This window comes from Falco cherrug, chromosome 5, assembly GCF_023634085.1.
Source record: "Falco cherrug isolate bFalChe1 chromosome 5, bFalChe1.pri, whole genome shotgun sequence".
NCBI lineage: Eukaryota > Metazoa > Chordata > Aves > Falconiformes > Falconidae > Falco > Falco cherrug.
Genome location: NC_073701.1, coordinates 21,902,624 through 21,929,413, shown reverse-complemented (window position 1 = coordinate 21,929,413; position 26,790 = coordinate 21,902,624). Strand labels below are relative to the sequence as shown.

At 40.3% G+C, this 26,790-nt stretch overlaps 1 protein-coding gene across 11 annotated transcripts in view; it reads right to left on the bottom strand.

Annotated features, from left to right (window-relative positions):
- EPS8 (epidermal growth factor receptor pathway substrate 8) overlaps positions 1-26,790 on the bottom strand; it is a 140,669-nt gene that overhangs the window by 95,509 nt on the left and 18,370 nt on the right. For 5 of the 11 annotated variants that reach the window (XM_055711439.1, XM_027807624.2, XM_055711436.1 and 2 more), the window contains exon 2: positions 10,511-10,655. The exons of 1 other annotated variant lie outside the window; for it this stretch is intronic. The gene's annotated coding sequence lies outside the window, so the exon portion shown is untranslated. Of the gene's footprint in view, positions 1-4,484; positions 4,508-10,441; positions 10,465-10,503; positions 10,656-26,790 lie in introns of those variants that run through there. 5 more of the 11 variants (XM_055711437.1, XM_055711445.1, XM_055711440.1 and 2 more) reach the window with 4 other exon arrangements.

The following is a 26,790-nucleotide window of genomic DNA, read 5'->3' as shown; positions in this document are numbered from 1 at the left end:
TGTATTTTGATCTATTTGCTTAAATATTTTGCAACCGTTAGCAGCCAACACTCTATGGTTGCCCACAACATAAAGCCAGTGATCTTTGTGACCTTCACTAAGAATTTTAGACAAAATCCCTTCCTCACCCCGCAGAGGGATCAGCATGAAAAGCAAAGTAAGAATGATACCCTTCCTCTTTAAAAACTGAAACCTTCAACTGGTACTTGCAGCTCAATGTTATAAAACTGTGCAGGTGTATCAATGTCTTGCCAGTATCCTGAACTTCATTCTTCCTTTTCACAGATAAAACTTGCAGTTCCTTACTTGCTAAACAGAGCTTATTTTTCTGCACTTCATCTCTATTATAGGAATTATTAGTTGCAGCCAGCTGCACCTTCCTCTAAACAGGCAGATGCCAAAGTTCACGAGTTCCTGAAGCTCTCTGGAGAGCACATAACCCTACTCAACACAATTTGATAGGAACATATGGTGTAAGCAGTTAGCTGAATCAGATCCCTATTTATCAGCAATTAACTCTACCAAGAAAGTAGCGCAGCAGTCTCCTCTTTGCCCAAAATGTTATTTAGCCACAGAAGATAAAACACAGATGCATCCTTGTGTTACACAAGACACATGACCTGTGTGAGAGCTACAGTGTGTTAAGTAAGGGCTCTTGATTAAGCCACAGAAAGGACACCAACAGCAATGAAATCAGATGGATATTAGGGGCTTGATAATAAATACGATGCCTTGCCACATACCTAGCTTCAAACAGAGCAGCCTGTGCTGCAAAAGCCAGTATTGCCGGTTTGCCCTGACCTAACTGTAGAGCAAATGAGGAGTGTATGTAAATTACCCAGCACAGAAGTGGCTATTCTTTGAAATCGAAAGGCATGATTCAGCCACTCATGCCCTCTCCTACGGACTAGCACATGCATTTGAGCAAGCAACAGCAAAGAGGAACCAACAGCAAGTGGCACAATGCTGGCTACAAGTGTGCGATCCTTCCCTTAAAAGAAAACAACAGGCAATTCCTAAGGCAGCTACCTAGTTACTTAAGACATTCTGCCACAAATACAAGAAAGCAGATTGTAGGCATAGAGGAAATGGTTTTTTTTAAATACACAAACCCATGTCCAAACAAACAAACAACACACCCCAAAAAACAACAACCAAACAAAACATAAATGCACACCACACAAAATCTCGAACAGCTACAGCTCAATATTTAGCTGGCTGCTGAAGATGTCAGTGAAGTGGCACCTGGTGGTGGCTTTTCTGCACACCCAAGAGAGCCATGCCACCAAAAATGTAAGTTTCAGATGGCCCTGTCAAATTTCACATGGTACAACTTCAACATGTGGCCTTTGGCTGTGGAGGAGATGAAAGTAAATTGGCCGCAGGGATACAAATTTAGTTACATTTGTTTCCAAATGTACCGTTTAGCTCATTGTTCCTACATGACAGATGCTTTTTGGTTACATAGTATACTACTATACAGTGCTTTCAGCCTTTTACTTTTCCCTCTACACAAAGATTCCCAGATGCAGTATATAACAGTAAGAAATTCTGCATGTCTTACAGCAGTCTGCATTCCGCCTCACTTACTGAAAGGAATTCCAAAAAAGAGTAAACTCTTCCATTTATAACCTGAGCTGCATTAAGAAATGCTGTAGGTAAAGATAATGGCAACCATTTTTATAGTTTTACATTTTCTATACATCAACAGATCTTTCATACAGAATTTCTAATGAAATAAAATGGAAGAAATTTCCATCTCCAAATGATAGCAAAGAGTATTTCAGCTTCTGCTGTAACAGCTACAATATAAACTGAGGAACTATAATAATGCCAATAAAAGATTAGCCACTAAGATGTACTACATGAAAATCCAGTTGCTAGCAATTTCAGAATGCTTTGCTTTCTATCGCATCCTCATTGGCTCAACCCTTACTGCTTCAGACCTCCGTCAAGAACTGCGGTGAGTAACAGAGATTACAAAACTCCTCAGTCAGCACTGTCTGTTCCTTACCTCGTTCCCAACTCTACATTTCCAGGAATAAAACATCTGTGCATGGCTGATAAAAATTAAACCAGATACTAAAATGTTACTTGCAACTGCTCATAAAAATACAAATCAGAAAATACTTAAATTTTTACACAGCACTAACCATACTGCTCATGCTGTGACTATCTCAGCAACACAAACATTAGACCTGTATTCAGTCACAGATACTCACAAAATATTTATCTAGTTTCAAGTGAAAAATTAGACACAGAGTACCCATATACATATCAGTTTTTTGCTTAAAGCATACCGTGGCATCAAAAAGCTGATTTTTTAAAAACAATTGTAAAAGCCAAAAGGAAAATAACTTGGTTTTAAAAATTAATAATTTCATCTTTAATGATCAGTACAGTCTAGACAAGATACTGAAATTTTCATTCATAATCCTCCGTAGATATCACTGCTGCCTCTTCAAATATCCATGCAGCAGTGGGCTTGGCATACCCTGCCCGTTCATGCTAATCTTGGAGAAAGACGCGGAGCTGAGGGTTGCTGCTGTGCACAGATACCCCCTGAGCTTCCAACAGAGCTGTTGCTCCACACCACTCCTCCTGATGTGGGAAGCCCATCCCTTCCAGTGTCCTCTCAGTGTTTGTCTCCATTTCTTTACGTGGGAAGGGAAAGCACAGTTCTCTTTCCTCCCAAATCCCTCCATTCTGGCCCAACTTGTGAAGTTTGGAAAGCTGAAATCAGAACCCAGCGGTTTTCAGAGGTCTGAGTGCTCCCAGCAAGGAGGGACGCATTTGTCTAGGGATTTGTGGAACAAGGCCTTTCACATGCTCACTGGTGCACAGCTTTGACTGCTTATTAAGTTAAATGGTGAAGGACTGAATACTTTGTGTCTGCAGCTAATTTACAGATACTGCATGTTTATAATCCAAGCACCAAGTGGGCGTTCAAATGAGTGCCAGATCTTAATAACTGTATTTTAACTCTATTAAGTATTTTAAGGGAAGATAACATGATTCTATCAGCTATTAAGCAATGGCATTCCCCCTGCTAAGTTCCCTGACTAAACACATGCAGGAAAAACAATGCACTACAGAAAAAAAAAAGAGCATGTATTGACTCCTTCTGTCAGCCATATTTTCTTAACATAAGCCAACATCAATCAATCTCTTCACTCAATGTGCAGTTCTCACCATCTCCATGTGGAACTCGTTAATGAGTCTCCATTTAAAAAAAATATCATCTGTAGTTATCAGGTACACAGCAATAACAGACTGGTGTATACAGTGCTGCTTGCTATATGTTAAAGAAAAGCTAAGAGGTTCTTATCTTACCAGATGACAACAGACACTTCATTTCAGAGACGCTGTACTAGCTTCAATTGACATAAAATACAAGCTCACAATGCCAGTCTGGGTGTTGTGTTTTGCTGTTTGATTTGGGGGGTTTTTCCCTTTCTCTATGCTTCTGCCAGCACTTTGTGTTAATTGAGGTGCTGACTTGGCACTGCACTAGGAATGCAGGCAGCAGTGCTGCAGCTGCCCTGTTGAGCAGCAATGCTTGCAGACTGCAACAGCAAAAGTGAGAGAGAGAGAAGTTTATAGCAGAGAAACACGGGTGAACGTCAGACATGGTGTGAGGTCTGCTGCTGTGAGCTGCTGAGACAAGCAAGGTTTATCTGACCACGGACAAGGCAGTCTCTGTGGTTGGAGACCACAACTGAGATGGGAAATTAAATATAGCCCTCCTACCACAAAAATAAGTTTTGCAGCAGCAAAGGAGGCTGTACCATTGTTCTGTTCCTCCAAGGAAAGTTTTCTTTCCTAAAATGAAATGATATAATGAAAATGGCACTCTCAGGTAAACATGCAGTAGTTTGGTGAACAAGCTTCTGCTGGTAAGAAACGCTTTTCCATAGAGCTATACACACATCCCAGCACAAGCCCAGGCCTCTCCACAGAAGTCTTGGTGAGGAACAAACTGAGGAAAAGGAAAACATGCTAAGTTACCTGTGCTAAGACCCAGGGACTGCAAACCATGAATCAGCTGGTTTCCACATCCAATACATACTTTACGGAGAACATTACTGACCAAAACTTTCACATAAAATTATAAGAACAATTAATGCAGTCAGCAAATGACCATTTGTTGCTCTCAAATGTTGCCTTAAATGCAGTTTGCAAAACAGCCTCAGCAGATACATTTCACCATCCTCTGGTTACAAATGAAAATAAAAAATGACGTGTGTGTACCAGGGCAAAAAAAAGCTGTGTTATCTCCTTTGCTGATTTGAATAAGCCGTCTTTTCCTCTTCAGCTCATCCTGTGAAGACCATTAATCTGCCTCAGTGCTACAACCAAAACATGTAAAGAGCTGGGGATGAGGTTCATCAAAGAGTCACGATTAAGCAGCAAGCACTGCATATGGTTTCCACAAAGATTACTGCAGGTCATCTCCTAATTCCAACCTACATCTGAACACCTACCTGCATGTCAGTGCAAAAGTACTGCTTGTAGCCGCTCTGCTCTCCTCTCAGCAGGCTAAATCACAGCTCTACAGATGAAACTGTAAGGGTAGCCCAGAGTCCAACCAAGCACACTTTTTTTTTTTTACTTTTTCCTTTTTTTTTTTTTTTTTTTTTTTTGGCAAACAGCACCCAGATACTACTCTGGTGTAATCAAGTCTCCTGACAACGTGAAACTCCCACTTTAAAGAGTCCACTGACAGATGGATTCAATTTAAAGCATGACTATGAACAGCTGCTGCTGATCACCAGCTTGTAAAGTGAACTCATTCATCACAAAATATTTCAAAAGACTGAACTGAAACGGAACAAATGAATTTGAAGAAGTACAGGAGGTGTGGTGTTAGCCTTGGAGAATGTGTCAGATGTAAAAAGCACAGCTATGGTACTGCTGCTAATTTATTCCTGTAAGCGCTAGCTCTACTCTATTAGCAGCATTCTCCAGATTCTCAAAAATCCAGGAGGGGAGGCTGAATAAGGTATTAGAAGATGTAATTAAACACTCCTTACTGAAGGTGATTTTAACTTAAGTGAGCCACTAAAGGGAGCTGACAGCATGTTTAAATTGCGCTGGGGAAAACTTCAAGATGACAAGCCTCAAAAAACTGCTGGAGGGAAAGAAGGTCATTTCCCCAACTGCTCTAACTCAGCAAGAAGTTCCCTCAGTCATGCAAGGGGGCCACGTACTCTGACTTCATCACCTTCACTTTAAATACCATGAGAGGCCTTGCTGCTTTTAAAATGTTTTCGTCTTCCTCTTTGATCCTTCAGTATGGCTGCAGTCAAGAAAAAGACAACCTTCAAAGTACACAGCCTCACAAATGAAACCACCAATTATGATGGTCTCTGAAGAGATGGGGAGCTGACACAGAATTATTTCACACGGGGGTTTTTTTGATTTGTTGGTTGTTTTTTGGGGTTTTTTTGTAGTTCAGGAATTATACAGCAAAAGTAAACATTTTAAACTTCATTGCATTTATCATGGCCACTGGATCTTCTCCAAGTGACTCGGATTTTCCCCCGAGTACTTCCTACAGGTTATATATGGGGCAGGGTCACAGATATCAAGAATGAGGGTAATATGCGGGAAAGAAAATTCTCTGTGAGCTGTCTCAGGTGGTGACTCATCCTTGCCAATCCTTGCTAGGGTTTTCTAGCAAGGGGAAAACAAAGTTTCCAAGACTTTCTTGAAGGCAATTCTTTACCTAGAAGTGATATTTATAACTCTTCAGACAACTGTACCAAACTATACTTGCACCAGTGCGACTTCATGAAGAAAGCACAGAAGTCTCACTTAGAACATTCATACATATATGCTAATCTTCAGTCACTGCTGTACCAATATGCAGTTGTTCAACAGATTTTTATATCTTAGTATGAAAAACATACTCATCTAGTTTGAGCTGCAGTAAATTTAATAATACATTGTTTTAATATTTATTGATGAATGGAGACTAAAAGGAACAATACAAACCCACAGAGACAGTCCCCCGGGTTTTTTCCTCAGTAAAGAAAATGCAACCCGGGGGGGGGGGGGGGGGGGAGGAGGGGAGAGAAAGCCCTCTCATATAGCATTTCCCTCTTTCCTTTTACAGAGTACCTCTGTCAGTCTATTTCTCTACCTACTATCCTTCCTCAAACCCAGGATAACAAGACAAAGCTAAGGTGTCATAAGCTTGTGCAAATAAGGCGTATCAGATATCCTGCAACTCCCCTTCCATGCAATGGAAAAAAGCTACCACTTTGCCATCACCCAGCTTCCTGCTACCTGGCATGAAAGCAATGCAAGGAAGTGATCAGTGGATTAACACCATGTCAATAACTAGCTCCAAGACAACAGTTTTGTTATTTAACTCATTCTGGGGAAGCAGCTGACCATTGCTAAGATATACGCTCTGATGCCGGGGTGAAAAGCAGCGCGCTCAGCAGCATTGTTCTATATGCAAGAACGAAGGCACACGCACACTCTTGCTCACACACCCTCTGCAAAGGTTATTCATCACCACAGCAACCTCTCAAAACAAAGGTGGAAGCCAATTCAAACCACCCTGTTCCTCTGATGACAGAGGACGAAGGGTGCTCTCCGCCTGCACACTACAGGGAGTTTGTTTGCCTGGGTTTGTTTTTATGTCATTGGGTCTCATTTACTAATTTAATTTTCAGCAGCCCAGCATGCATGCTCAGAGCAGAACACAGCCATACTTATGCATTAAACAAAAATATTCTTATATAGCCCCAGTTAAAAAGACACGAGAAAAACTGGCTGATACACAATTCCTTCTTGCCACACGGCTGAGCAAATGCCACGTCCTTACTACATGTACCCACCATCACCCTACCTTCCCCACCGTCCTCCCCTACATACCAGGAACAGCCACTGTAAAATAAACACCCCACCTAAAACCAAGAAAACCCCCAACCTCTAGCTACCATTTCTTCCTTCCTCTCCCCTTACCACTCCTTCACATCCTCTTTCACTCCATGGGAGGTTAATGATTTTGGATACCTTAAAAAAATCTGACCAAGACAGTAAAATAATTGTAAGCTCAACACAAACAAGCAGCAGTTTCTCCCCAAATCTGGAAAGAGCACAGCCCAATATTTCTTCCCTCGGTCACTTGAGGAAAGAGATTATGACCATTTCTAAACCTTTTCAACTGCAAGCCAAGAGGAAAAAACTCTGTAATGACAAGCTGTCAACACTCAATGAGCAACGTAGCTCTCATTTGTGACATTGATTCTTTGCTTGCAGAGCGGGGCACGTGGGCATCAGCAGCCACACCACATGCAATGACAACACTCAAAATGCTCAGATTTCTCCATTTCTCAAAAACAAATGTCCCATCTGAGCAGCCAGGTCTTGATGTGAAAATGCGCTCCCTATCTTCATGATTTAAAAGACAGGGTAACCATGTGGTTTTGAAATACAGGATTAGAAAAAACAGCAGTTCCTAGAAATGTTATTTTTAAAATAGAAAACACAGGTGATTGAGCAGATAAATTCTCAGAGGTTATGTCCCATTTACTCTCATTGAGAAATAAGTTAAATTCCCCTGTAGTGAAACTACCAGACATATCCATCTAGCTTCAGTGATTCCATGGAGCTAAGCAAAAAGTATGCTAACAAGAGTGGTTTGATTTATATCAACTGCTTAAGCTACCACTTTTCTTAAGTTTCAAAATAATCATTAATAACTGACCATTATTAATTTGCAGGCTTATGATGGTCTGCAATATCTGTCAGTGTGTTCTAGCATCCCAGCAACACAAATGAATATCTGGAGCAGGAGGTTCATTTACCTGATTCTGAAACATATTTATTTACATATTTATAATACGTGTTAGCCAATCACTTTGGTGTAATACTGCTCTGACACCAAAGGATGTCTATAATCAAGAAGAACTAGAAATGCAAGAAAAACAGCAAAGGATCATTTAAAAAAAAAAAAAAAAAACACTATGAGAAAATTCAAGTTACAGACAAAGATTCACACTGTAGTTTCAAAAAAGCACACTGCATTTGCAGGTAGCAAAAAGCAACACAGCGGGATTGAAAGCAAAGTGCAAAATGCCAAAGTGCAGGAAACTCTCCATGTATGCTGTACTTGAAGCTCTATGCTCTGTTACTACAGCATTCACAGAAATAGAAAAAAAAAACACCTGCATTTGAGCTCACACACATTTCTTAAGTGCAGCCATAGGCAAACCCATCAAAATTGGATGTATTCATAGCATGAGGTGATTTACGTTATGGTATAATCACTACTTGACATGATAAGCAGGCATTGGCTGACTCAATCTTTATCTGCACAGCGAATTTTCAACATACCTTCCTGATGATCTTGGGTTTCAAAAGAAGTCTCTCCACATGGAGATGCTTTCCTACACACGCTGCAGGGGAGCAAAGGTTTTTGCCTTCTCCTCCATGCTGGCATTCAAGCTTGTGGGTCAGACTGGGCCCACAGATATGACAGACAACAACTAGTCCTAAATTTGGTACCTTCCTGACCAAGACATAGACATGCTTCCACTGCAAAAGAGTAACTTTATCTACATGAAATTATTAGGCTTCTAGAAAATCTGTGGCCTCCAACTTCTCATAATGGAAATACTGGTGAAAAAAAGTGCACCTACTCAAGCAATAATAATTTTAAATAAAAAAACATTGCTTCAATTACTGCCTTGCTTTCTCTATTTCTATGAAACCAGAAAATCAATTGCAACAATTTTAAAACATTTCTCCTCCAAAGTTGCTGGCGTTAGCAAAGAAGTTGTTATATTATTGAAGCACTGGGGCTCAGAGTTCTCAAGCAGTATAAAGCAACTGCATCTACCTTCAGCGGATCTCAACATAGCAGCTGTTACGCTTGAACGGAAGCGTAACTTGAAGGGGAGAGCAGCAGTAATGAGAATGGAGGTAACTTAAGGACAGGTACCTTCCAACTCGCAAAAATACAATGGATACTTGACAATAGCACCGAACTTGTTTTCTGAAACTTTCCATTAATTAAAATCTACTTGACTTAGCCTGGTTTAATAGACTACTGGACCTTAATGTACTTGAGTTCCTTGTTCTGCCTTTGCCTCCTCCAGCATAAAGGTAGAATTACCCTCGTAATTTTTCAAGCCAGAGTAATTTTCCAACTCCACTGCTAATTAAGTTAGTACATACAGATCAGTACAGCACTGACCTCCAGGTTTTTGTCCAAATACTCCAACGAGCACTCTTAACAACTTGGTAAAAACCTGAAAGAATCTGGCAAGAACCTAGTATGTGTATTGCCTTTCCTGCACTCACCCTTACAGGGGCTCCTTCTACCTTCTCAAGAAGTTAACTTCAAGTAGTTCTGCTTAAAGCACCAGTTTTCAACTCTGATACTCATTGGAAGATTCAGTATCTGATGCAGAGCTGTATCATGCTGATGCTTTAATGGGACTCTATCCATGTACAGAGGGGCCACTTCCCCCAGATTTCACAGACATGTTTAAATGATTAGCAATAGCTAAGGGCACATATGTTGTTTTAATAGCGAATGTGTGCTTAGCAGACCAGGCTGCATCTCATCAATAATTCCTTGGTGTAACACTCCCAGGAAGACAGCAGTCAGCCCAGCATGACAGAGTCTTAAATAAAGCAGTGTGTTACAAGGTGCAAGGCAGCACTCCACACATTTGCTGTCAAAGAATCACAGCATTTCAGCTGCTGGAAGCAGCAGATTGCCATTGTTTTATCAAGGAAAATCACAGATGGGAGAAACTGACTGGAAACCACCTTTCCCTCCAAAAAAATTGCTAGCTATTATCTTTTGCAGAGAGGGTATGTCTAGTATTGAACTGATGACAGGATGACATTTTGGAGGTCAAGTACCCTCTTTTCTTTACAAAGCATCTTCTAAAAGGAAGCAGGGGATGAAGTTTGTCTGAACACAGCCACACAGAGACCCAAACAGGGGGAAAAAAACCCCAACATGCACTTGCATAAAAGGCTTTGAGGAGTTTCTTTTTCTATTCAGCTGGAAAGGGAGTGAACAAGCATGCACGCACACACACACACACGCATTTTTAATCATCCTTATGCTGACAGCAGCCAGTCACTACTTCTGTTATCAGAGCCCCACAGCTTGTATTTCCAGGCCGTGAAGCACTAAGGCAGAGAGTATAAAACCTCTGATTAAAAAGGTATGATGATATTGCCTAGTACACCAAACCAACTGCTACAAATTTGAAGTTTGTCCTCACCAGGATATTATTCATTCAGCAGAGGGAGAGGAAAAAATACTCTGCAAACACACAAACAAATAGTAAGGGTTTCCTGAGATTAGCTGGTAACCTGGATCACTCTTATTTTCCCTAAGCTTGTCCGTCATCCTCTGGGAAAAACAAGCAAGGCAGGCAAGTCTTTGCATCCAGAAACTTACAGTTTGCAAAAAGGTGCCAGCTGTTAAAGAGACAGAGAAAGAGAGAAGCTGCGCTTATATACAGCTCACCAGTGACCACCTGTGCAAATGCCACGTGCCTGGGATTAAAACTTCAGCCCGGGTAGATGCTGTCCCTGCCACTGCTTGATTCAGCTCAGATGGCTGGCACGTCTCCAGAGTCACTCAGAAGGCAGCTGCCCAACAGGGCAAATCACTGAAAAAATAGAAACAAAACAGGTTCAGCTTTGTAATTCCACTACACATTATACAAGTTAGACTTGTGAATTGCTGACTTCTTGAAATGTGATTTCACGTATTGCATGAGAGGGAGAAGTACATTTCTGATTAGAGTTCATCTACTACTGTCCAACGTGAACTTTCTAAACACCAGTAACAGCAAAAAGAACTCCTCTGTACAGCTAACAGGAACCTCATAGTCAAGATACCTGGACAGCCTCCACCCTAATCCCTGCTTTCAAGCGCAGTTTGGAGCTGGATCCCTCTTCAACAGTGGAGTGAGGAGTTTACAAAGCCATGGGCCTGACAGGCTCAGCAGAGCTGAGAAGGCTGCAAACCAAAAGGGAACGGGAGTGAAACACATTCATAAACACATTTTGTAAAAGCTTGGTCAAGCACAAGGATGGATTGGTGAGAAGGGCGCTCCTTCCTCACCTCACATCCCTGTCCCTGGTGGGAAGCAACTGCTGCCCACACAGCCCCGTGCCCCAGCACCCAGCCGTGGCGGAGGGGCAAGCAGCCCAGCACTGCACTCACACGGCCCGAATGGGAGAGAGACAGGAAGAACGTGTCTGTATTGAGAGACACTGGGGACAGCTCAAGAACTCCCCACAAACCTGGGAGCCCACGAGGCACTTGGGGAAGGAGGATGCAGGAAAGGAAGAGTAAGATGAAAACCAAAATGGGAGGCAGAGGAGAGAGACAGCAAATGCTGAAAATTTTTTGTTGGGGTTTGGTGGGTTGGGTTTTTTTCAGTTGGTTGGGTTGGGTTGGGGTTTTTTTTCGGGTTTGTTGTTGTTGGGTTTTGTTTTATTTAAGGTGATAATTATGGTATTGTCCCATTTTCTCCTCAAATTTTTGCCACCCCTCAATTTTGAATCTGACATTCAAAAGTTCGGACAAGCTTAGTGCTTTTCTATTTAATTTTTTAAGTCATACCCAACACTTTGTTCTAATGTGGTTGTACATACAAGACACTTCCAGCTTAATTGCTACACCATTCCAGGCACTGACCAGTCCTTCAATTTTGGCAAAACCTGCTCCATCAACAATTGAATTCTTTGCAGGACATCATTTTGACATTATCCCAGTTCTGTGACTTCCGTGAGAGGTTCCTCTGCCCCTTCCTTACAGTGCCAGCCCTACAGTGATGTTTTCCATTTTAGAATAAATCCAATTAAAAATAATTAAAAAGTGTAGATCAATTTGATCTTGCAACAGAATTAGGAAGAACCAGTAACAGGTCAATCCAGTAACGGGGTAAATGGCAATGGGTCAATTCAGTCAATCTGAACTGATCCAGTAGCTGCATATTAATATAGGAAGCAGTACACTGTACTGAACCTCACCGGGTTGCCTACTAATATGATCCGATTATAGTGGTGATTTAGTTATACATCACCTAATTTTTCAAAACCATAAACATTTAATATTTTAAGGGGAGACAGGCAATTAATGGCTTGCTGACCAGGAAACCCACATCAAAGAAAGGACAACACATGGGCAAAACACAATAAGGCAGCACGGGCTGCCTTCCATCAGTATCTCATTTCCCTTGGCCTCTCCCAGCTCACTGGCCTTGTGCAAGACCTTCTACCTCTCCATGCTCATTTTCTTCTTTGCAAAACATAGATAAAGGTGACAGCTGTCTTAATAAAATGTGAGTGCAAGTGATGAGGAGCACTCTAAGAGCCAGGTATGGTTAGCAGCACATCCAATGCTTGCCAATACTCTGGGTCAGTGTGAGAGGGTTGCCACTGATTTCAGAGGAAACAAAGTCAAACACTGAAAAAGCAATAGACTAAAAAGCCTTAAGGAGCAATCACAGCGAGACCTTTGTGTATAGGTGTCTCTATCTCAAAAGAGTAAGGGGGTAGACAGAGCCACCTATGGATACACCAAATAGGAAAACGGGACATGCTCAGAAGTTACCTCTATATAAAACAGGGTCATCTATAAAGTTCTGCAACAGGGGAATAGGCTTGGCTGCATGCGTACATACATATACATATATATGTACGTATGCAAAAAGAGGACAGGCTACACCTCTTTTTCCAATAGCAACTTGTGATCCCAGTAACTACTGAGAAGAGTTAAATTCTGTGTAAGAAGCATGGGAGAACTAAAGAACTCTGCTAAGAAAAGAAAGTACCAAACACTAACACATTCATTGTTTCCAAGCTCCTTATCTCCAAAATTTGTGCCAGGTTTTGGGATTCTCATCTGAAAGCCAATGTAAAACAGAAAAGGAAAAAACAGATTTCAATGGTGAGTCGCAGATTTGCTCCTTACTAATATGATTTTGCTGTTTGCAGCCCTGGACATGAACACAATTAATGAATAATGACTGTGCAAACAAAATATCAGATAATGATGGGAGGGGGAGGGAAGGGTGAAATAATCGCATGGGTGGCTTGGATTGGATTTGGCATCAATTAGAAAAATTGATGCCCTTTTAATTATAGGAAAAAGTCTTTGCTAGAAAGATAAGACAGACACGACAGTCAAACCACTTTAGTCCCTGGATTTAAATGTATGGAAATGGAAAGTTCACAAGGTGTGGGTTTTCCAGTGTGTTTTCTTTTTATAATAAAAAAATTAAGCTCTTTCTCAAAAATTACATCTGAGTGTGTGTATAAACCTTCAGCTCACTTCAAAGCTGTTACAGCAGCAATTTGTTCTGCTTTCATCACTCTGGGAATATTACTTACTACAAGTAGGACTGCCTTCTACAAGGTACAAGGCATCTTTCCTTTCCCTTCTAGAAAGAGCCCAAGTAAGTAGGAGTTACAGCCACTTGAAGAATCAGTCCAACAACTTATCAACATCACTTAAGATCCTTCCCTAATTGATTCCACTGAATATATTATCAAAAGAGGGCACTAGAGATTGCTCCTGTTTGATTAAGGTTGCACAGTGCATGTTTCTTTCCCTGGTCTTATTCATAATTCCAGCAGCTCATGCCAGATTCTCACATGTGAGAGAAGGCTAATATAAGCACATGAAATGCATTGTTCTCAGTACTTCTTTAGTAACCCAGAGGAGATTAATAATAGCCTTCAAAAAACCAAACAAAAAAAAAAAAAAAAAAAAAAACACAACCACCACAAAAACCACACACACAAAAGGGACAAGGACATCTCTACAAAACACATGCAATTCCTCAACTACTCAAAAAAGAAGAGTCCCTCACAGTTCTGGATGTTTTACTGCTACTCTGTACTTCTACAGCTCTTTTACAGTAACACCAACACTCATACAACCCATATTTACATGATCATTTCTACAATGAGATAGAACTACTTCTGAATAAGTGCTCTTTTATAAACAACATTTACTATCCTACAATTCATAATCACCATTTCTATTATTCAGTATCTATAACCAGATCTCAAATAGTGTTTAGAAGATGTAATTGTATTTGCCAATTACCTCTGCAGATGTGACTTACAAAGTAAAAGCACAATTATACAAGGCAGAATTTATCCAGGAAATAGGAACACTGATACTTAATCTTACAAAATAACCCAGAGATAATTTAAAGTAAGATATTTACAAAGAACAGTGTCTGTGCCAAGAGACTGTTTGTATTGGTTTCCAAAGAGGGGACAGAATGTTCTCTTCCAAAGAGCCACAAAACAAACTTCCTGAACTAATCTGAGTTTTCTTTTTGCTTGTATTTAAGTGCAGGCTGGTCAGACTTACTCAATAAAAAAATAAAAATTATAAATTTAGAAAGAACTTAATTTGCTATAGCCTTGTCTAGAGAAAGCACAGTCACATCCTTCAAAGTAAGTGGAACTGGCCACCTGAACAGATCTGGAACCACTGCTGCTCTGCTGAAAGTAATAGTCTGGAAGGATTTTTTGGACCTTTTTTTTTTTTTTTTAATTTTTTTTCCATAGCATTCTAAGCAGCTGTAATCAACCTTTTTTGTCGTTTTTGGTTTTAGTTTGGGGTTTTTTTAATGCTAGTCTCTTGATGCACACCAGCACAGTTTGAGAATGTGGAGATAAGAGATGCAGCATGCTCCGATAGTAAAGAAACGTAGGAAAGAACTTGAAGTCATCAAATACCAGTTTATTTAACATAATATTTTGTTCCTAAATCAGTCATATATATCTCTAAGCAAAAAAAAAAAAGAAAAAAAAAAGAAACCGAAAAAAACCAAACACAAAAAAAAACCCCACACTAAACAAGGCCAAAATTAAAAGAACCTCAAAACCCCCAACTTCAGCTCAGCTTTTACCTCCTTTTGCCTTTCAGGAGCTGATAGGCAAGTCCACAGGGAAAAGTTCCTTTCCAAAGCAAAGAGAAAAGCATTACCGGTAAGGTCAAAAGACAACATATTGTGTGTGACGTTTTTGTAAACCCTGTTTAGAAACAGTAATGGATTTAAAAAAAAAAAAATATATGTATATAGACATACACACCCCCTACCCTACATCAGGACCCTGAGCCCCAGAAAAAACACACTGATGTCTAACTCTACAACAGTTATAGAATCATAGAACGCGTTGGAAGGCACCTTAAAGATCATATAGTTCCAATGCCCCACCATGGAGGGGTTTACATGTACATTTCTGTTCTGTTTACATTTACATTTGTGAAAGTTTCTTGACTAGCAAAAATATTCATTTCACAAACCATACAATGCAAAACTACTTCCAGAACCATTAGAAGTACAGTTTTTTCCCACCAATATACCACAGGCGTATTTGTCATATTTGCGACACAAATGACCATCTTTTCTCACGGTCTCATGGGCTAAGATGCTGCATTATTTTGCCTGAAACTGGCAGAATGCCAAAAGAGATGGAAACCACCACACAACTTAGATACAAGCCAGTCACTTCTTAAAAGATTATATTCAACAATATCGTTTCGAAATGCTGCGCTACAATCCCACTGTAGAAAAGACATCCTAAACAGACCAATAAAATACTCCACAGAACTGGGAAGGATATAAAAAGAAGACAGAAACCTAATGCAAATTACAACAGAACTGCAAAATGTATTTCATTTTACTTATAGTGATACAAAGTTTCCTAAATCTAAGTCAGATGTCTAAGTTGTCCATCCTCATTGCCACTAGTTCAAAATTGCTATAGGTTTTTTTAAAAAAAAATATTTACTACTGCCCTTCAAGTACTTATACCTTCCTTGGTCCTGTACATTAATGCCAGACTTGGTTTATTAACACCTGTTAAGATGATTTCAGTGGCTATTTAGTTATCACTGTTGCCTTGTTTACTTTTGCCTTTCTCCCAGCTTCAACTTCTTGTAGGGTGAACAACGAAGTATGTTTTACTTTTCGGTTCCTCCTGTCACAAAGTTTAGGTCTCAAGCTCTGCAAGGATCAGGTCATTCATCTGAAAACCGATCAGTACCATTCTTATTTTGAAACAAAATAAATTATATTAGGCTCGGGTTTTATAAAAGTTGTTTTCTTATATTCAACTTGGATCCACTTCTACGCTTGAGTGTATGAAAGTTACACTGGCAAATATACTCACATACAAACCCTTAGTCTCCTTACCAGAGGCATATCTTGGTAGCATTCCTAAAATTATCATCTTTTAATTTTAAGAGAGATTATTAACAAACGACACACATGATTAAGTTTCTGCTTTTCTAAAGTCAATAGACAGTTGATCTTACATTTCAACAGACCCAGTGCTACAAAAGACAAACTTGTCTCCGTACATACATGCATGCAGTAAGCAAACAAAACTGAGTGCAGCACATTATTCAGGAAGATAAGTTTATGGTCTTCAAATACTGTTGCAGATTTTAAAAGGATGCACGTAGTGGGTATCCCAACAGAGAGCAGACACATGGGTGTGTCTCAAGCATAAATTCCCTGCCTACTCCTGCAAAGGGAGATCATAAGATCGTGAACGCTTTTAAGAACTACATCAACTCTCAGACCTTTGACAAGGACTGATGTAAATTAAAAGATGTGTGGGAAGCATCACATGGTATCACAGAAAGCAGTAAGAAAAATAATCTGTTTTTTGCAAAGGAACAGGGGGCACCAGAAGGGAAAGGTGCCTTTCTAGTCACTCTGAAGGGTGTTCAGAGCAGAGTTGCTCAGCCTTGGGACTCCCAGACTTACCACATTCAACGTGACTTGAAGAGCATTTAAAATACCAATTTCCAGACACTAACTTGTGGCAAAAACACCCATCATATCCCTGTTCACCATGAAGATAGCGTGCATTCCCCTTGCACACCCAATTTATTTCATTTTCTTTCATCTGACTACTGGCTTAGAAGAGAATGTTGTTTGCCACAGGTGCTCAGTGCAGCAGAAACTAGATCATGAAAAGTAACTGCGCTAGTTCTTCTTAGCTGGCCATTTTTGCTCAATTTTCCTGTTCAGCAAAGGGGAAAAAAGAAAACAACAGATTGCATTCCACAGAAATAAAGAAACAAAAGAGGATATGCACAGACTGGGGTAAACCAATGTCCATCCCCCACATACCAGCACTAGAGCCTACCAAAGCACCCACTGTCCTCGGTAGCAAAGAACTTTCCCAGCTGCTTGCTATCAAGTCCTTCCTTTGCTAGCCCTCTTGTAAAATGAGAGCTGAAATAATCCAGGCAACTGTCCCACCATAGCCTGAAAAGTCAGGTTCCTCTTACTCTTTTCACAAAGGCAAAGCAAGCTACACAAAATGCCCAGTATTCGTACTGAAATCTAACAAACTTATTTAGAAAATTTGCTGATCCTGTCTTGTATTATAGCCCATTCTTTGTGTGAGACTTCTAGACACATGGACGAGGCAAGACAGAAAAAGGGGAATTCCTTCACAAGGAGAAAGATGGGAAAGCAGCATGAAGGAGCAGTCAGTAACCAGTGAAGAAGAAAACTCATGGCCAAAAGGTGAATGAACATTTGGTTCAAACTGGTACAAATTTAAAACTGCAGTTATTCCTGAACCTGAGTTCCTAACTCTGTTACCACACTGTTAACACTGTGTCATCAGAAAGATCTTGAATATTTTCCATTTATCAAGGAAAGCATAAAAATCAGTCAGCTTTTTTTGAAATCATTCTACAAAGAAAAGCACAGAGGTTTCCATATCTTTGCACCTACAGACTTCCACCACATTATGGCCACTATGGTAATAAAAGTTATTTTAAGCACAGCCTGTAGTAATAAATCGGGGTTTGTGCCAATAATTTTCTCTTTGTAGCTGAGGAGCAGGGGAGTTTCCCAACATGACATCATCAGAATCTGCTTCCAAGCTGTATCAAAACTGGGATTCATGAATTTTTTTTATCTCAAAAGAAGATAGAGCACACCATAGACATGGCCTCTAAAACACCTAGACTTCGATTAAGTTCACATAATTTTTTTCCACACTCAAGCACATCAAGTCACATTGTATGTACCCAGTAATAAAACCAGATACTCTTCATCAGGATGTGCTATCCTTTTCCTGGGAATCACAAATAGGTGCAGTATTAAGACATCTGGATGCCACAATTTTCAGTTCATCTCCCCATTTTCCTCAAATACCGTTTCTTACTTATGCCTTTACCTTTATTGCTAATAAAAATCACTGAATTTTTCCAGTCTCTTCTGCTATTGCCCATCAAGGTGATAAAGCTTCGGCTCTAACTCAAAGCAACCTGTTATGCAACTCAGCAGCTAATGACCCTTTTTCTTCTACTCCATCATTGGTACTGACCGCAGTCTTCGAACTCATAATTATTTTCTATATGACCTCTGCTTCATGAATTAACATCTTACCAGAATTTAATGTGCTTCATTGTATTGCATTCCAAGTTAAATCATCCTAAAAATCAATGCAATTATGAAAAGCAAGGTTTGTAATAGCTTGTATTAGTCTAGTAATGCAGCTGGGCGGGGAGGTGGGGGCAGGGAGAGCAAACCTATTTTCAGGCCAACTATTAGGTCTAACAAAAAAGCATCACGTTTTGTCAAAACAAGACGCAGGAACCTAACGAATCTGCCTGCTCTGCCACAAGGACAAGGTGGCAATCTTCCTGGGGCCACACTATTCCTTCAGAAGAATCAACAATGCTCCCAATAGAGCATAACTACCAATGCCTATAAAAAACAGATTCCACCAACAAAATATATTTTTAAAGCACCTACTGCTACCACTTTACTACTTCGATTGTTAGTTCCCATTGCACTAGCACACATCATCGGGAACAATCCAGTCTGGAGCAGGACTCTGGCCAGGACAGAGCTCACAACACTCTGAAAGGCAGGGATTTCTGGAAATCTTGGGCTAAATATTCTCAGGTCCTACGTAAGAATAACAAATTATAAATATAGTAATAATAAATATGATGGTTCCTTTGCTGTAGGACAAGGTCCCCTATTTGCATTTCCTATAGGTGATGACTGGTACCAATGATGGCCAAGTACTGATAAGGAGCCCTACAACAGACAACTATAAAGCAGTATTCCTTTAACCAGCCCCTACCTAGGTATTTCCAAGCCTGAGCTAGGAATCAGCTTTCTAAAAGGTCCCACAAGAAAAAAAACAACAAACAAACAAACAAAAAACCCCCCAACAAACCACCAACCCAAGAACAACAAAACCCACCGCTTATCTCTGTAAAGGTTTTCTTGCTATAGTATCTTTGATTGAGCCTATTAAAAGGTAGTGTTTTCAGTAATGTCTTGCAGTAATGCCCTTCTACAAGTTAAGGGTATACATAAAGGAAATCCTCATATTTAAATACCTTCCAGCTTGTCTAAGCATCTCTCTTCCTCTGTTTCATAGTTTTGGAACAAGAGTGTCCTTGATCTGATCCCAGTTTCGTTTTGACTTGGTTTATATCATCTCATCTGTGTTTTTATTTGTCTTATTAGTAAGAAGCTGATTCTGCAATGTGGCACATAAGTACAGAGGTCTAATTAACATTCATTTTAGCCCAAAAGTAGGATTTACAGCATAAACATAAAAAAGCCTGATGCTGGGCTAACTGATCATACATAAAAACAAACGTGCAAAAAGCTCAACCTCCTTGCAAACTGGAAAGAAAAAAAAAAAAAGAAAAGCCGCAAACACCATGGTTATATGGATACTTTTCCTGGCTCTACATTAACCTATCTGCATACCCCCTGTATTTCTACAATATTTTTGGCTAGGTATTATGACCAAAACACAATAACCTAAAGCAACATGGCTAGGCAAATTCACAGCCACGCAGCCAGAATAAGGACATTTACGATCTACATAACCAAAAGGACTTTTCTATATCCCATTCAGAAGCAAAAAATGTGAAAGCTAGAGGAAAGCCAGCCCATAAAGTTCCCCAAGAGTGCCTAAAATTTTGCCTTGCCAGTATCAACAAAGTATTTTAATTGTGTTTGGTTTTGTTCACTGCATCGTCATGTATTATCATTACCAGTGCTTAACACAGTCAAACATAAAATCCCTCTGAACAAACAATTCCTAATCCCATGTTTCATCATTTTAATCTTACCACCAGAATTCTACTGGGAAAAATAGATAAGTAAAAGCAGAAATCCACTCTAAGCGTTTAAAATAATGTTCATCACCTTGTCATTTTATGCATTCAAAGCTACTTTTACACGTATAATTGTGGTCACAAAATATCACGTTCATGGTGTTGAATCAAAAAACAAAACAAAACTCCAAACTGGTCACAAATTCAAGAAAAACGTAGATAAAAGAGCGTTCACTGTAGGCTGAAAGACGTTATGCCACATCTTTGCGTGGAGCAATAAACTCAGGGCCACAACACAAAACTTAGAGAGGAGGTTGTAATGGGAAGGCTGACAACAAGGGACCCACAAAATGCATCTTACACACATGTATTACCAGGCTTGGAACCAAAGGAGAAAGATGATGCTGTGTTCAAAGCAGGTTTACTGCAAACCCACGAAGCTCCTAAACACAACACTTTCCGTTTCTTTTCTTCCTCACCATCTCTCTCCTTTCGAAGAGTAGAAATCTGGCAATATATTCCACAGAGTAGGACAATTCTATGGCCTCAAGATCTGCAGAGGACAACAAACGTATCCTAGACTGCAGCTGCCTGTTTGGCAGTAAGAAAACCAGATTTTCCTGCCAGTAGAAGCAAGGACACAGCTCAGCTGGAGCAAGTGGAGCTGTGACCAAGGGCTACAAGGGCTCAGTCTTGGTCTCTTCCTAAATACACAGGTTTGCCTGTGAATACAGAATGGCTGCGTGTGTTGGGATTTTAAATAAATGTCAACATCTGTATCACTGCAATTTATTAGATAGTTCAATAAACCACAGCATAACTTATTCACTGAATTGGGCCCAGTGACCTGCTCAGAAGCCTTGCTCAAAAGCAAGGAGAGTGGCTGGGTGCTCGGCAAACCCCTCAGCCTCTCTTACGACAGAACACATAACGCAAAGAAAGAGAAAAATTTTGGTAACTCTCCCAGGGAGCTTCATTTCTTCGAAACATTACAAAAAACAGAGAAGAATGACAGCCCTTTTTAAATCTAACGAAGAAAGTAACAGTGACCGGCCAAACTGGAAGCCAACATTTACCAACTGTTTGCAGGAGATGCGCTGAGTTGAGAAACTCTAGGAGCTGCTCCAGCACGTCAGGTAACCTGCTGCATTATTTACACAGCCCAAGCAGAGTTGTTTGTCTTCAACTTGAGAGCAATTTGTGCACCCTTATTAGAGTTTAATAATAAATCCACAGCTTCCCTCTGTTTGCCAGGATGAAATAAAGACTGCTAAAATAAAGGAAGGATGCACATGGGAGACAGACAGGGAAAAGGTGACAGTGAAACCTTTTAATGCATAAAGACCGTACCCTGGAGGATGGTTTTACTTCCCAGGAGGCTCAAAACACTGCTGGCCAGTGTCATGCCACGCCAAAAAAAAGCCCCAAACATAAACCAGCTACTTCAGGTTGCCCATCTAGGACACAGAACTATAAAATACATAAATTATATCAGTGGATTACACAAAGCACATCTTGTGCAAAGCTTCCTGGAAGCTTCTAGGAATTGTTTCAAAACAAGACAAATGAAGAAATGGGACAAGGGAAGATGCAAATTAGAGCTGGTAACTAGAATGTTTCTAGAAGAAAGAACAAAGCTAATACTGTCTTTCAGAGCTCTGAAGCACCGAAATCTAATTTAATGCAAAAAAAAAAAACCCCACAAAAAACCAAAACAACAAAAACAAACAAAAAAACCCAAAAAAACCCAAAAAAAACCCCCACCCAAAAAAGCACACTGGTGATGTGTTTTGTGGATAAACTTTCTTACGAGACATAAAAAGAAGAGATATGACAGAACACTAAATATGCCCTTCAGAATCAGAAGCGGAGAGATACCTTGTTATGTTGAAAGAGGGCAACATTGGCCCGATGAAGACAAATACTTTAAAAAAGTTTCTACTGGATTTAAAGCATAAGAGAAATTTTCCTTCAGAAACAATCAATAGACCTAGAAATGCAAAGCTGACATCTGTTTTATTAAAATGCAGACATCCTCAGGAGATTAAGTAATTCTGCATGGTCTCACATATCTAAGGATTCCCAACACAGGATTTAAATGGAAGATTTAAGTCAACTTAAGAATACATACCAAAACCACATATATAAGTGGCTGCCACTTTCAGCTTTGCCCCTTTCTAGCAGATGGAAACATCTACTATAGGAATTTTGTTTCTAATATTAATATTACAATTAAAGTTGCAAATTTGATCAGAACAATTTACAGGCTTAGCACGGCAAGACAGGCTTATCAAATGAACTTTCAACCTACTAGTCTGAAAAATACTCTTCCCATGAAGACAAAGCACAGCAGTCATCTTATTATTGAAAGTTTAACCAGCATATTACTGAAAGTTTAACAGTCTAAAAATTAAGTTAAAATGTATTTACAGAAATGTGAATTTTAGAAGTATTTATATTTTAATCAGAAAAAGTAACATTCTGCTTGGCTAATGATCTTTTCAAGCTTTAAACTCTACAATATTATGATTTTCTCTTTTTCTTTTCCCCCTCTCCTATCACAGGCTTAATTTAATTAAAATTAATTCAATCTACTGGGCCCTCTAGGAATTGGACAAACATAACTAATATATTAGGCTAAAAAGTCAATCTTTGATTAATGGGCTGAGGCAACTCCATGGGGACCCTCAAGTCCTTAAAAATCTTAATCCTCGTGTAAGTGTTGTGGCATCAAACTCTGGGCTCTTCAGTGCAGGCACACTAAACTCTTTCCCCACCCAAAGGAAAACAAAGATGTGGCAATTCTCTGTAAAGAATTAACAGAATAATAGCTGGATGTACAGTGAAAAGGTTCTTTGTCTTGAAAGGCATAAATGCATCTCCCTGCATAAGGGATGGTTGTGTGAACTGGAGCACTGCTACTTTACTTTACTGTTACTTTAAATATTGCCTCAGGACCTCAACAAACCATGAGATGGCAAGGCTATATACACCAATTTATTAAGTTACTTCAGAAGAATGACGCTCAGGCCAGGATTTTGACGTTCTAAATTTTTCCCTATAGGAAATTAATGTAGCTGCAGGATGACTGTGAGTACTGCAGCAGAATGAATATAAAGCATTCAGACTGTGCACATCATCTTCTACTTGAGACTAAGGTAGCTGTTCCACTGAGAGATGACACATTCCACCTACAGTATAAAAACACCTGAAGTACTTGTCTGTAACATAAGTTTTAGCATTTATAGCATTCATAAATTAACCCAGCAAATATTTGCTCAGTAGCGATGTTGGGCCAGCGACTTCACAAGATCCCCCAATCTACCCTTGTGAAAGCATTTGAGATTAATATACTCCACAATCTGTAGAGCAAACAGCATTAGAGCAAATTATCTTGGGAAAACTAGGCAGGAAGAGACTATTTTTATAGAAATGGGAGTTTAAGTCAGTGGGTTCGTTTTTTAACCACTCATTATTTATACTGATACCAGCAATGGTGGGATGGCTGCTGAAGAGATCAAGAAAAAAAAAAAGTTTTGACCACAGTGTTGTCAACACGCAGCTGGGAATTTAAATACCTCCTCTCTGTTCCTGCACCAAGTAGCAATAGCGTGGCAAAGCTTTGTCCCTAGAATGCTACCAATTTACATGAAACTGCCAGAAATGAAGGCTGCTTTCAGTGGGCAAAACCAAACACAGTGGGCACAGAAGGATTAAAAAAAAAAAAGAAATGCTTATTACCGAGCTGCAATAATACTGCAGCAACAGGAAAATGGAAATATTATGTTTAATCACCTGTCTTCCTGAGAGAAGTAAAAATGTTTTGCATACAAGACTTACTCAGAGACATAACAATTCACAGAATTAAAAACACGACATATTTTTCAGTCTGATTCTTTTCTAGGTACTTGAAGTGCATATTTGTTTGTGCTGCAACCACACAATGCTGATATAGCAAAGAGACTGTCAGCCCTGTAAATCATATTTTTAATTTCCAGTGAGACATGATTATGTGTTATTCAGGTTACATGTGGATTCTTCTTGACAGCGTGAAAGCTCGCAGTCTTCTAGCCAGGCAGGAAAATAATAATTTCCCCATGTATCAATGCTTAGACAGTTCCTAAAAATCTAACTTTATCTTGGCGTATTGTTTTTTAGAAATCTGCAGATCCTTTGTGATTTGACAGTTCCCAGTATTATTTTCACTGTGAATCTCCCTGCAAAAATAGGGCTGAAAAATCACATTCCTCCGTCACAGCCCAAGGGAGAACTTCTCTGAGCCACGAAGCCCAGCTGAGCACTTCCCAGCACAAGCACAGGGACGCAGCACCAGATGCAGGAGACCTCTGCTTAGCTTGTACCTAACAAGGAAGAAAAGATTAGTATTGAAGAGCCTGCACTTCTTATTTTTCCCCTTTGTAAGCGGCTACAAACCCCACATTTCACTCCATTATGTTCCAGGTTAAGCAAGGCTGAGGAAACAAGGAAGGGGTTGGGCAAATGTCTCCTGGTAAATTTGCATGAGGGAAGGGAAAGATCTATGGCCTTACACAGTTATTCTCAATCAGTGTCCCAGGGGTATACACTATACCTGTTCTACCTAACTGAATGGTTATTTGCATTCAAGTCAGGACTAAGATGCAAAGCACCAACAACAGATTTCTAATTATAACTATGTAAAATATTACCCCACTCCCGACTATCAAAGATCATAAAAGTGAAGAAACAAGAACTGTGCACATGCACAATAACTCTCTCCTCCACCTCCAGGAAAGGCAGAAAGCTGACTACAAGCTTTGTTTTTTGAAATACTTTCCATTTGCCTCCTCTTCAGGAACACTTACAGAGAAAACAAATTACCTATGGCTTCCAAGTTGGCAACAGGGCTGGTCTGCAAACATGTCTCAGCATAAGGCCTCAGGTCACCATCCTACATTTCTTTGTATCTCTAGCCTTGAGCAAGTTTAACTTGTTTACTAAAACTGGCTCAAAAAAAAAAAAAAAAAAAAAAAACACAACAAAACAAAAATAACCCCCAAAATCTGTAGAGAAACATTCTCCAAGGGCAAAAAGGAACTGGCAGTTTTACAGTATTAGTTGAGAACTAAATTCCCCTCTATGCTTCGGAGTGGGGGGAGGAAAAAGAAGAATCACATCATGATATCCTTGCTAATGGAAGCTATGGGGTTTTCCACCCCCTGAATTAGGAAAATGGCCTCTTACTTATCACAAAGGCATGGAAACCCCACCACAAGCAGGGCCCAAAGGCAGTTTGGGTTCAAAATAGATACATCTGTTCTTCATTTTTTACCCCATAGGCACCACAGCCACCACTCAATGCTGCAAATAAACTGACGATGAGAAGTAGGCAGTAGGAAGCTACCAGCTGGAAGTGAATAAATATTTACAGATGTCCCAACATACCTAGCAAGAAGCACACAAAAGTTGGATGTAGCAAGCTAGTGGGATCTGACCATGGTGAGAAAGAGTCTTACAAAGAATTTTTGGTATCATCAACTAGTCCGGGCACACCTTGACCACAATGGGCACGTGAAGTACACCCACAGCCAGGAACGGGCGTTGCTGTCCCTCCTAGCCTCTCTTCTCCTTCACCCAAATGTATTCCAGAACGTGAGACCTGCTGCTGTCTACAAACAGCTCACAGATGGTGCTAAACCCCTCAGCTAGATTGTAAAGAAACCCATAATTCAATCCAGCTGCAAGCTCAGAGAGGCACCCAGCCCATCCTCTGGGAGCCTGCCTGTGCTCTGCTCTGATGAGTGTTTGGGGCACCAACAGGATTGGCCCACAGCCCTACCACCGAATGAGTGGTAAAACATCATTCAGAATAAGAGAGAACATCTTACACAGAAGAAAGAGAGCAGCCATCACATTCTTGCATGTGGGAGGTGTCCGCATTTTAAAAAACAAGACTCTTGATTAGAACTCAGTTTAAAAAGCATAAAAATCAGAGGGGAGAGAATTATTCTTACTAGAGAATGTAAAAATATTTACATGATGGTTCCTAACTGTTCATCCCCATCAAGATTTCCTCCTTTCCTTTAAGTGCATATGCAGCCCCTTTAACATCTGTTAGCTTCTTAGGAAAGGGATGATGAAAAGGAACTGCTTGAAGCGCCCTGGACAAGGTCCGGCCCCCAGGGCACTAACACCGAAGGTGAGATCTCACCTGTGCAATGCTCCAGAAACAGGACACCAGCCGCCAGTCACCAGAGCTGATGTTTGCCTGGTTTTAAAGCACAGAGAAGGCAAAGCAACTTTCAGGAGCAGAAACCCAGTGGTGCAGATAGCCCCTGCCCTGCCCCTGCACCCAGTCGGCTGGGTGTTCATGCATCGTGCTCAGCTCCTGCGGTGTCCCCTTCCCACAGCCACTGTGCTGATGGAGGGAGACCAACAGCTTGGGCCAGCCCATCCATCACTGCCATCTGCGCCTGGGAAGCTCCAGAGCAGCATCTCCAGCTCTCACTCAACACAGAGCGGGAAGGAGGGCACAAGCAAACGGGACACAGCAAAGGGAGGCAGAGACAGAGCGAGGGATTACTTTTTCTTAGTACACCAGAGATATTTTATTGGAGTTCACAGATTTAACACATTTCAAGAGGACTACTAGAAAAGTTCAGTGAAGTGTG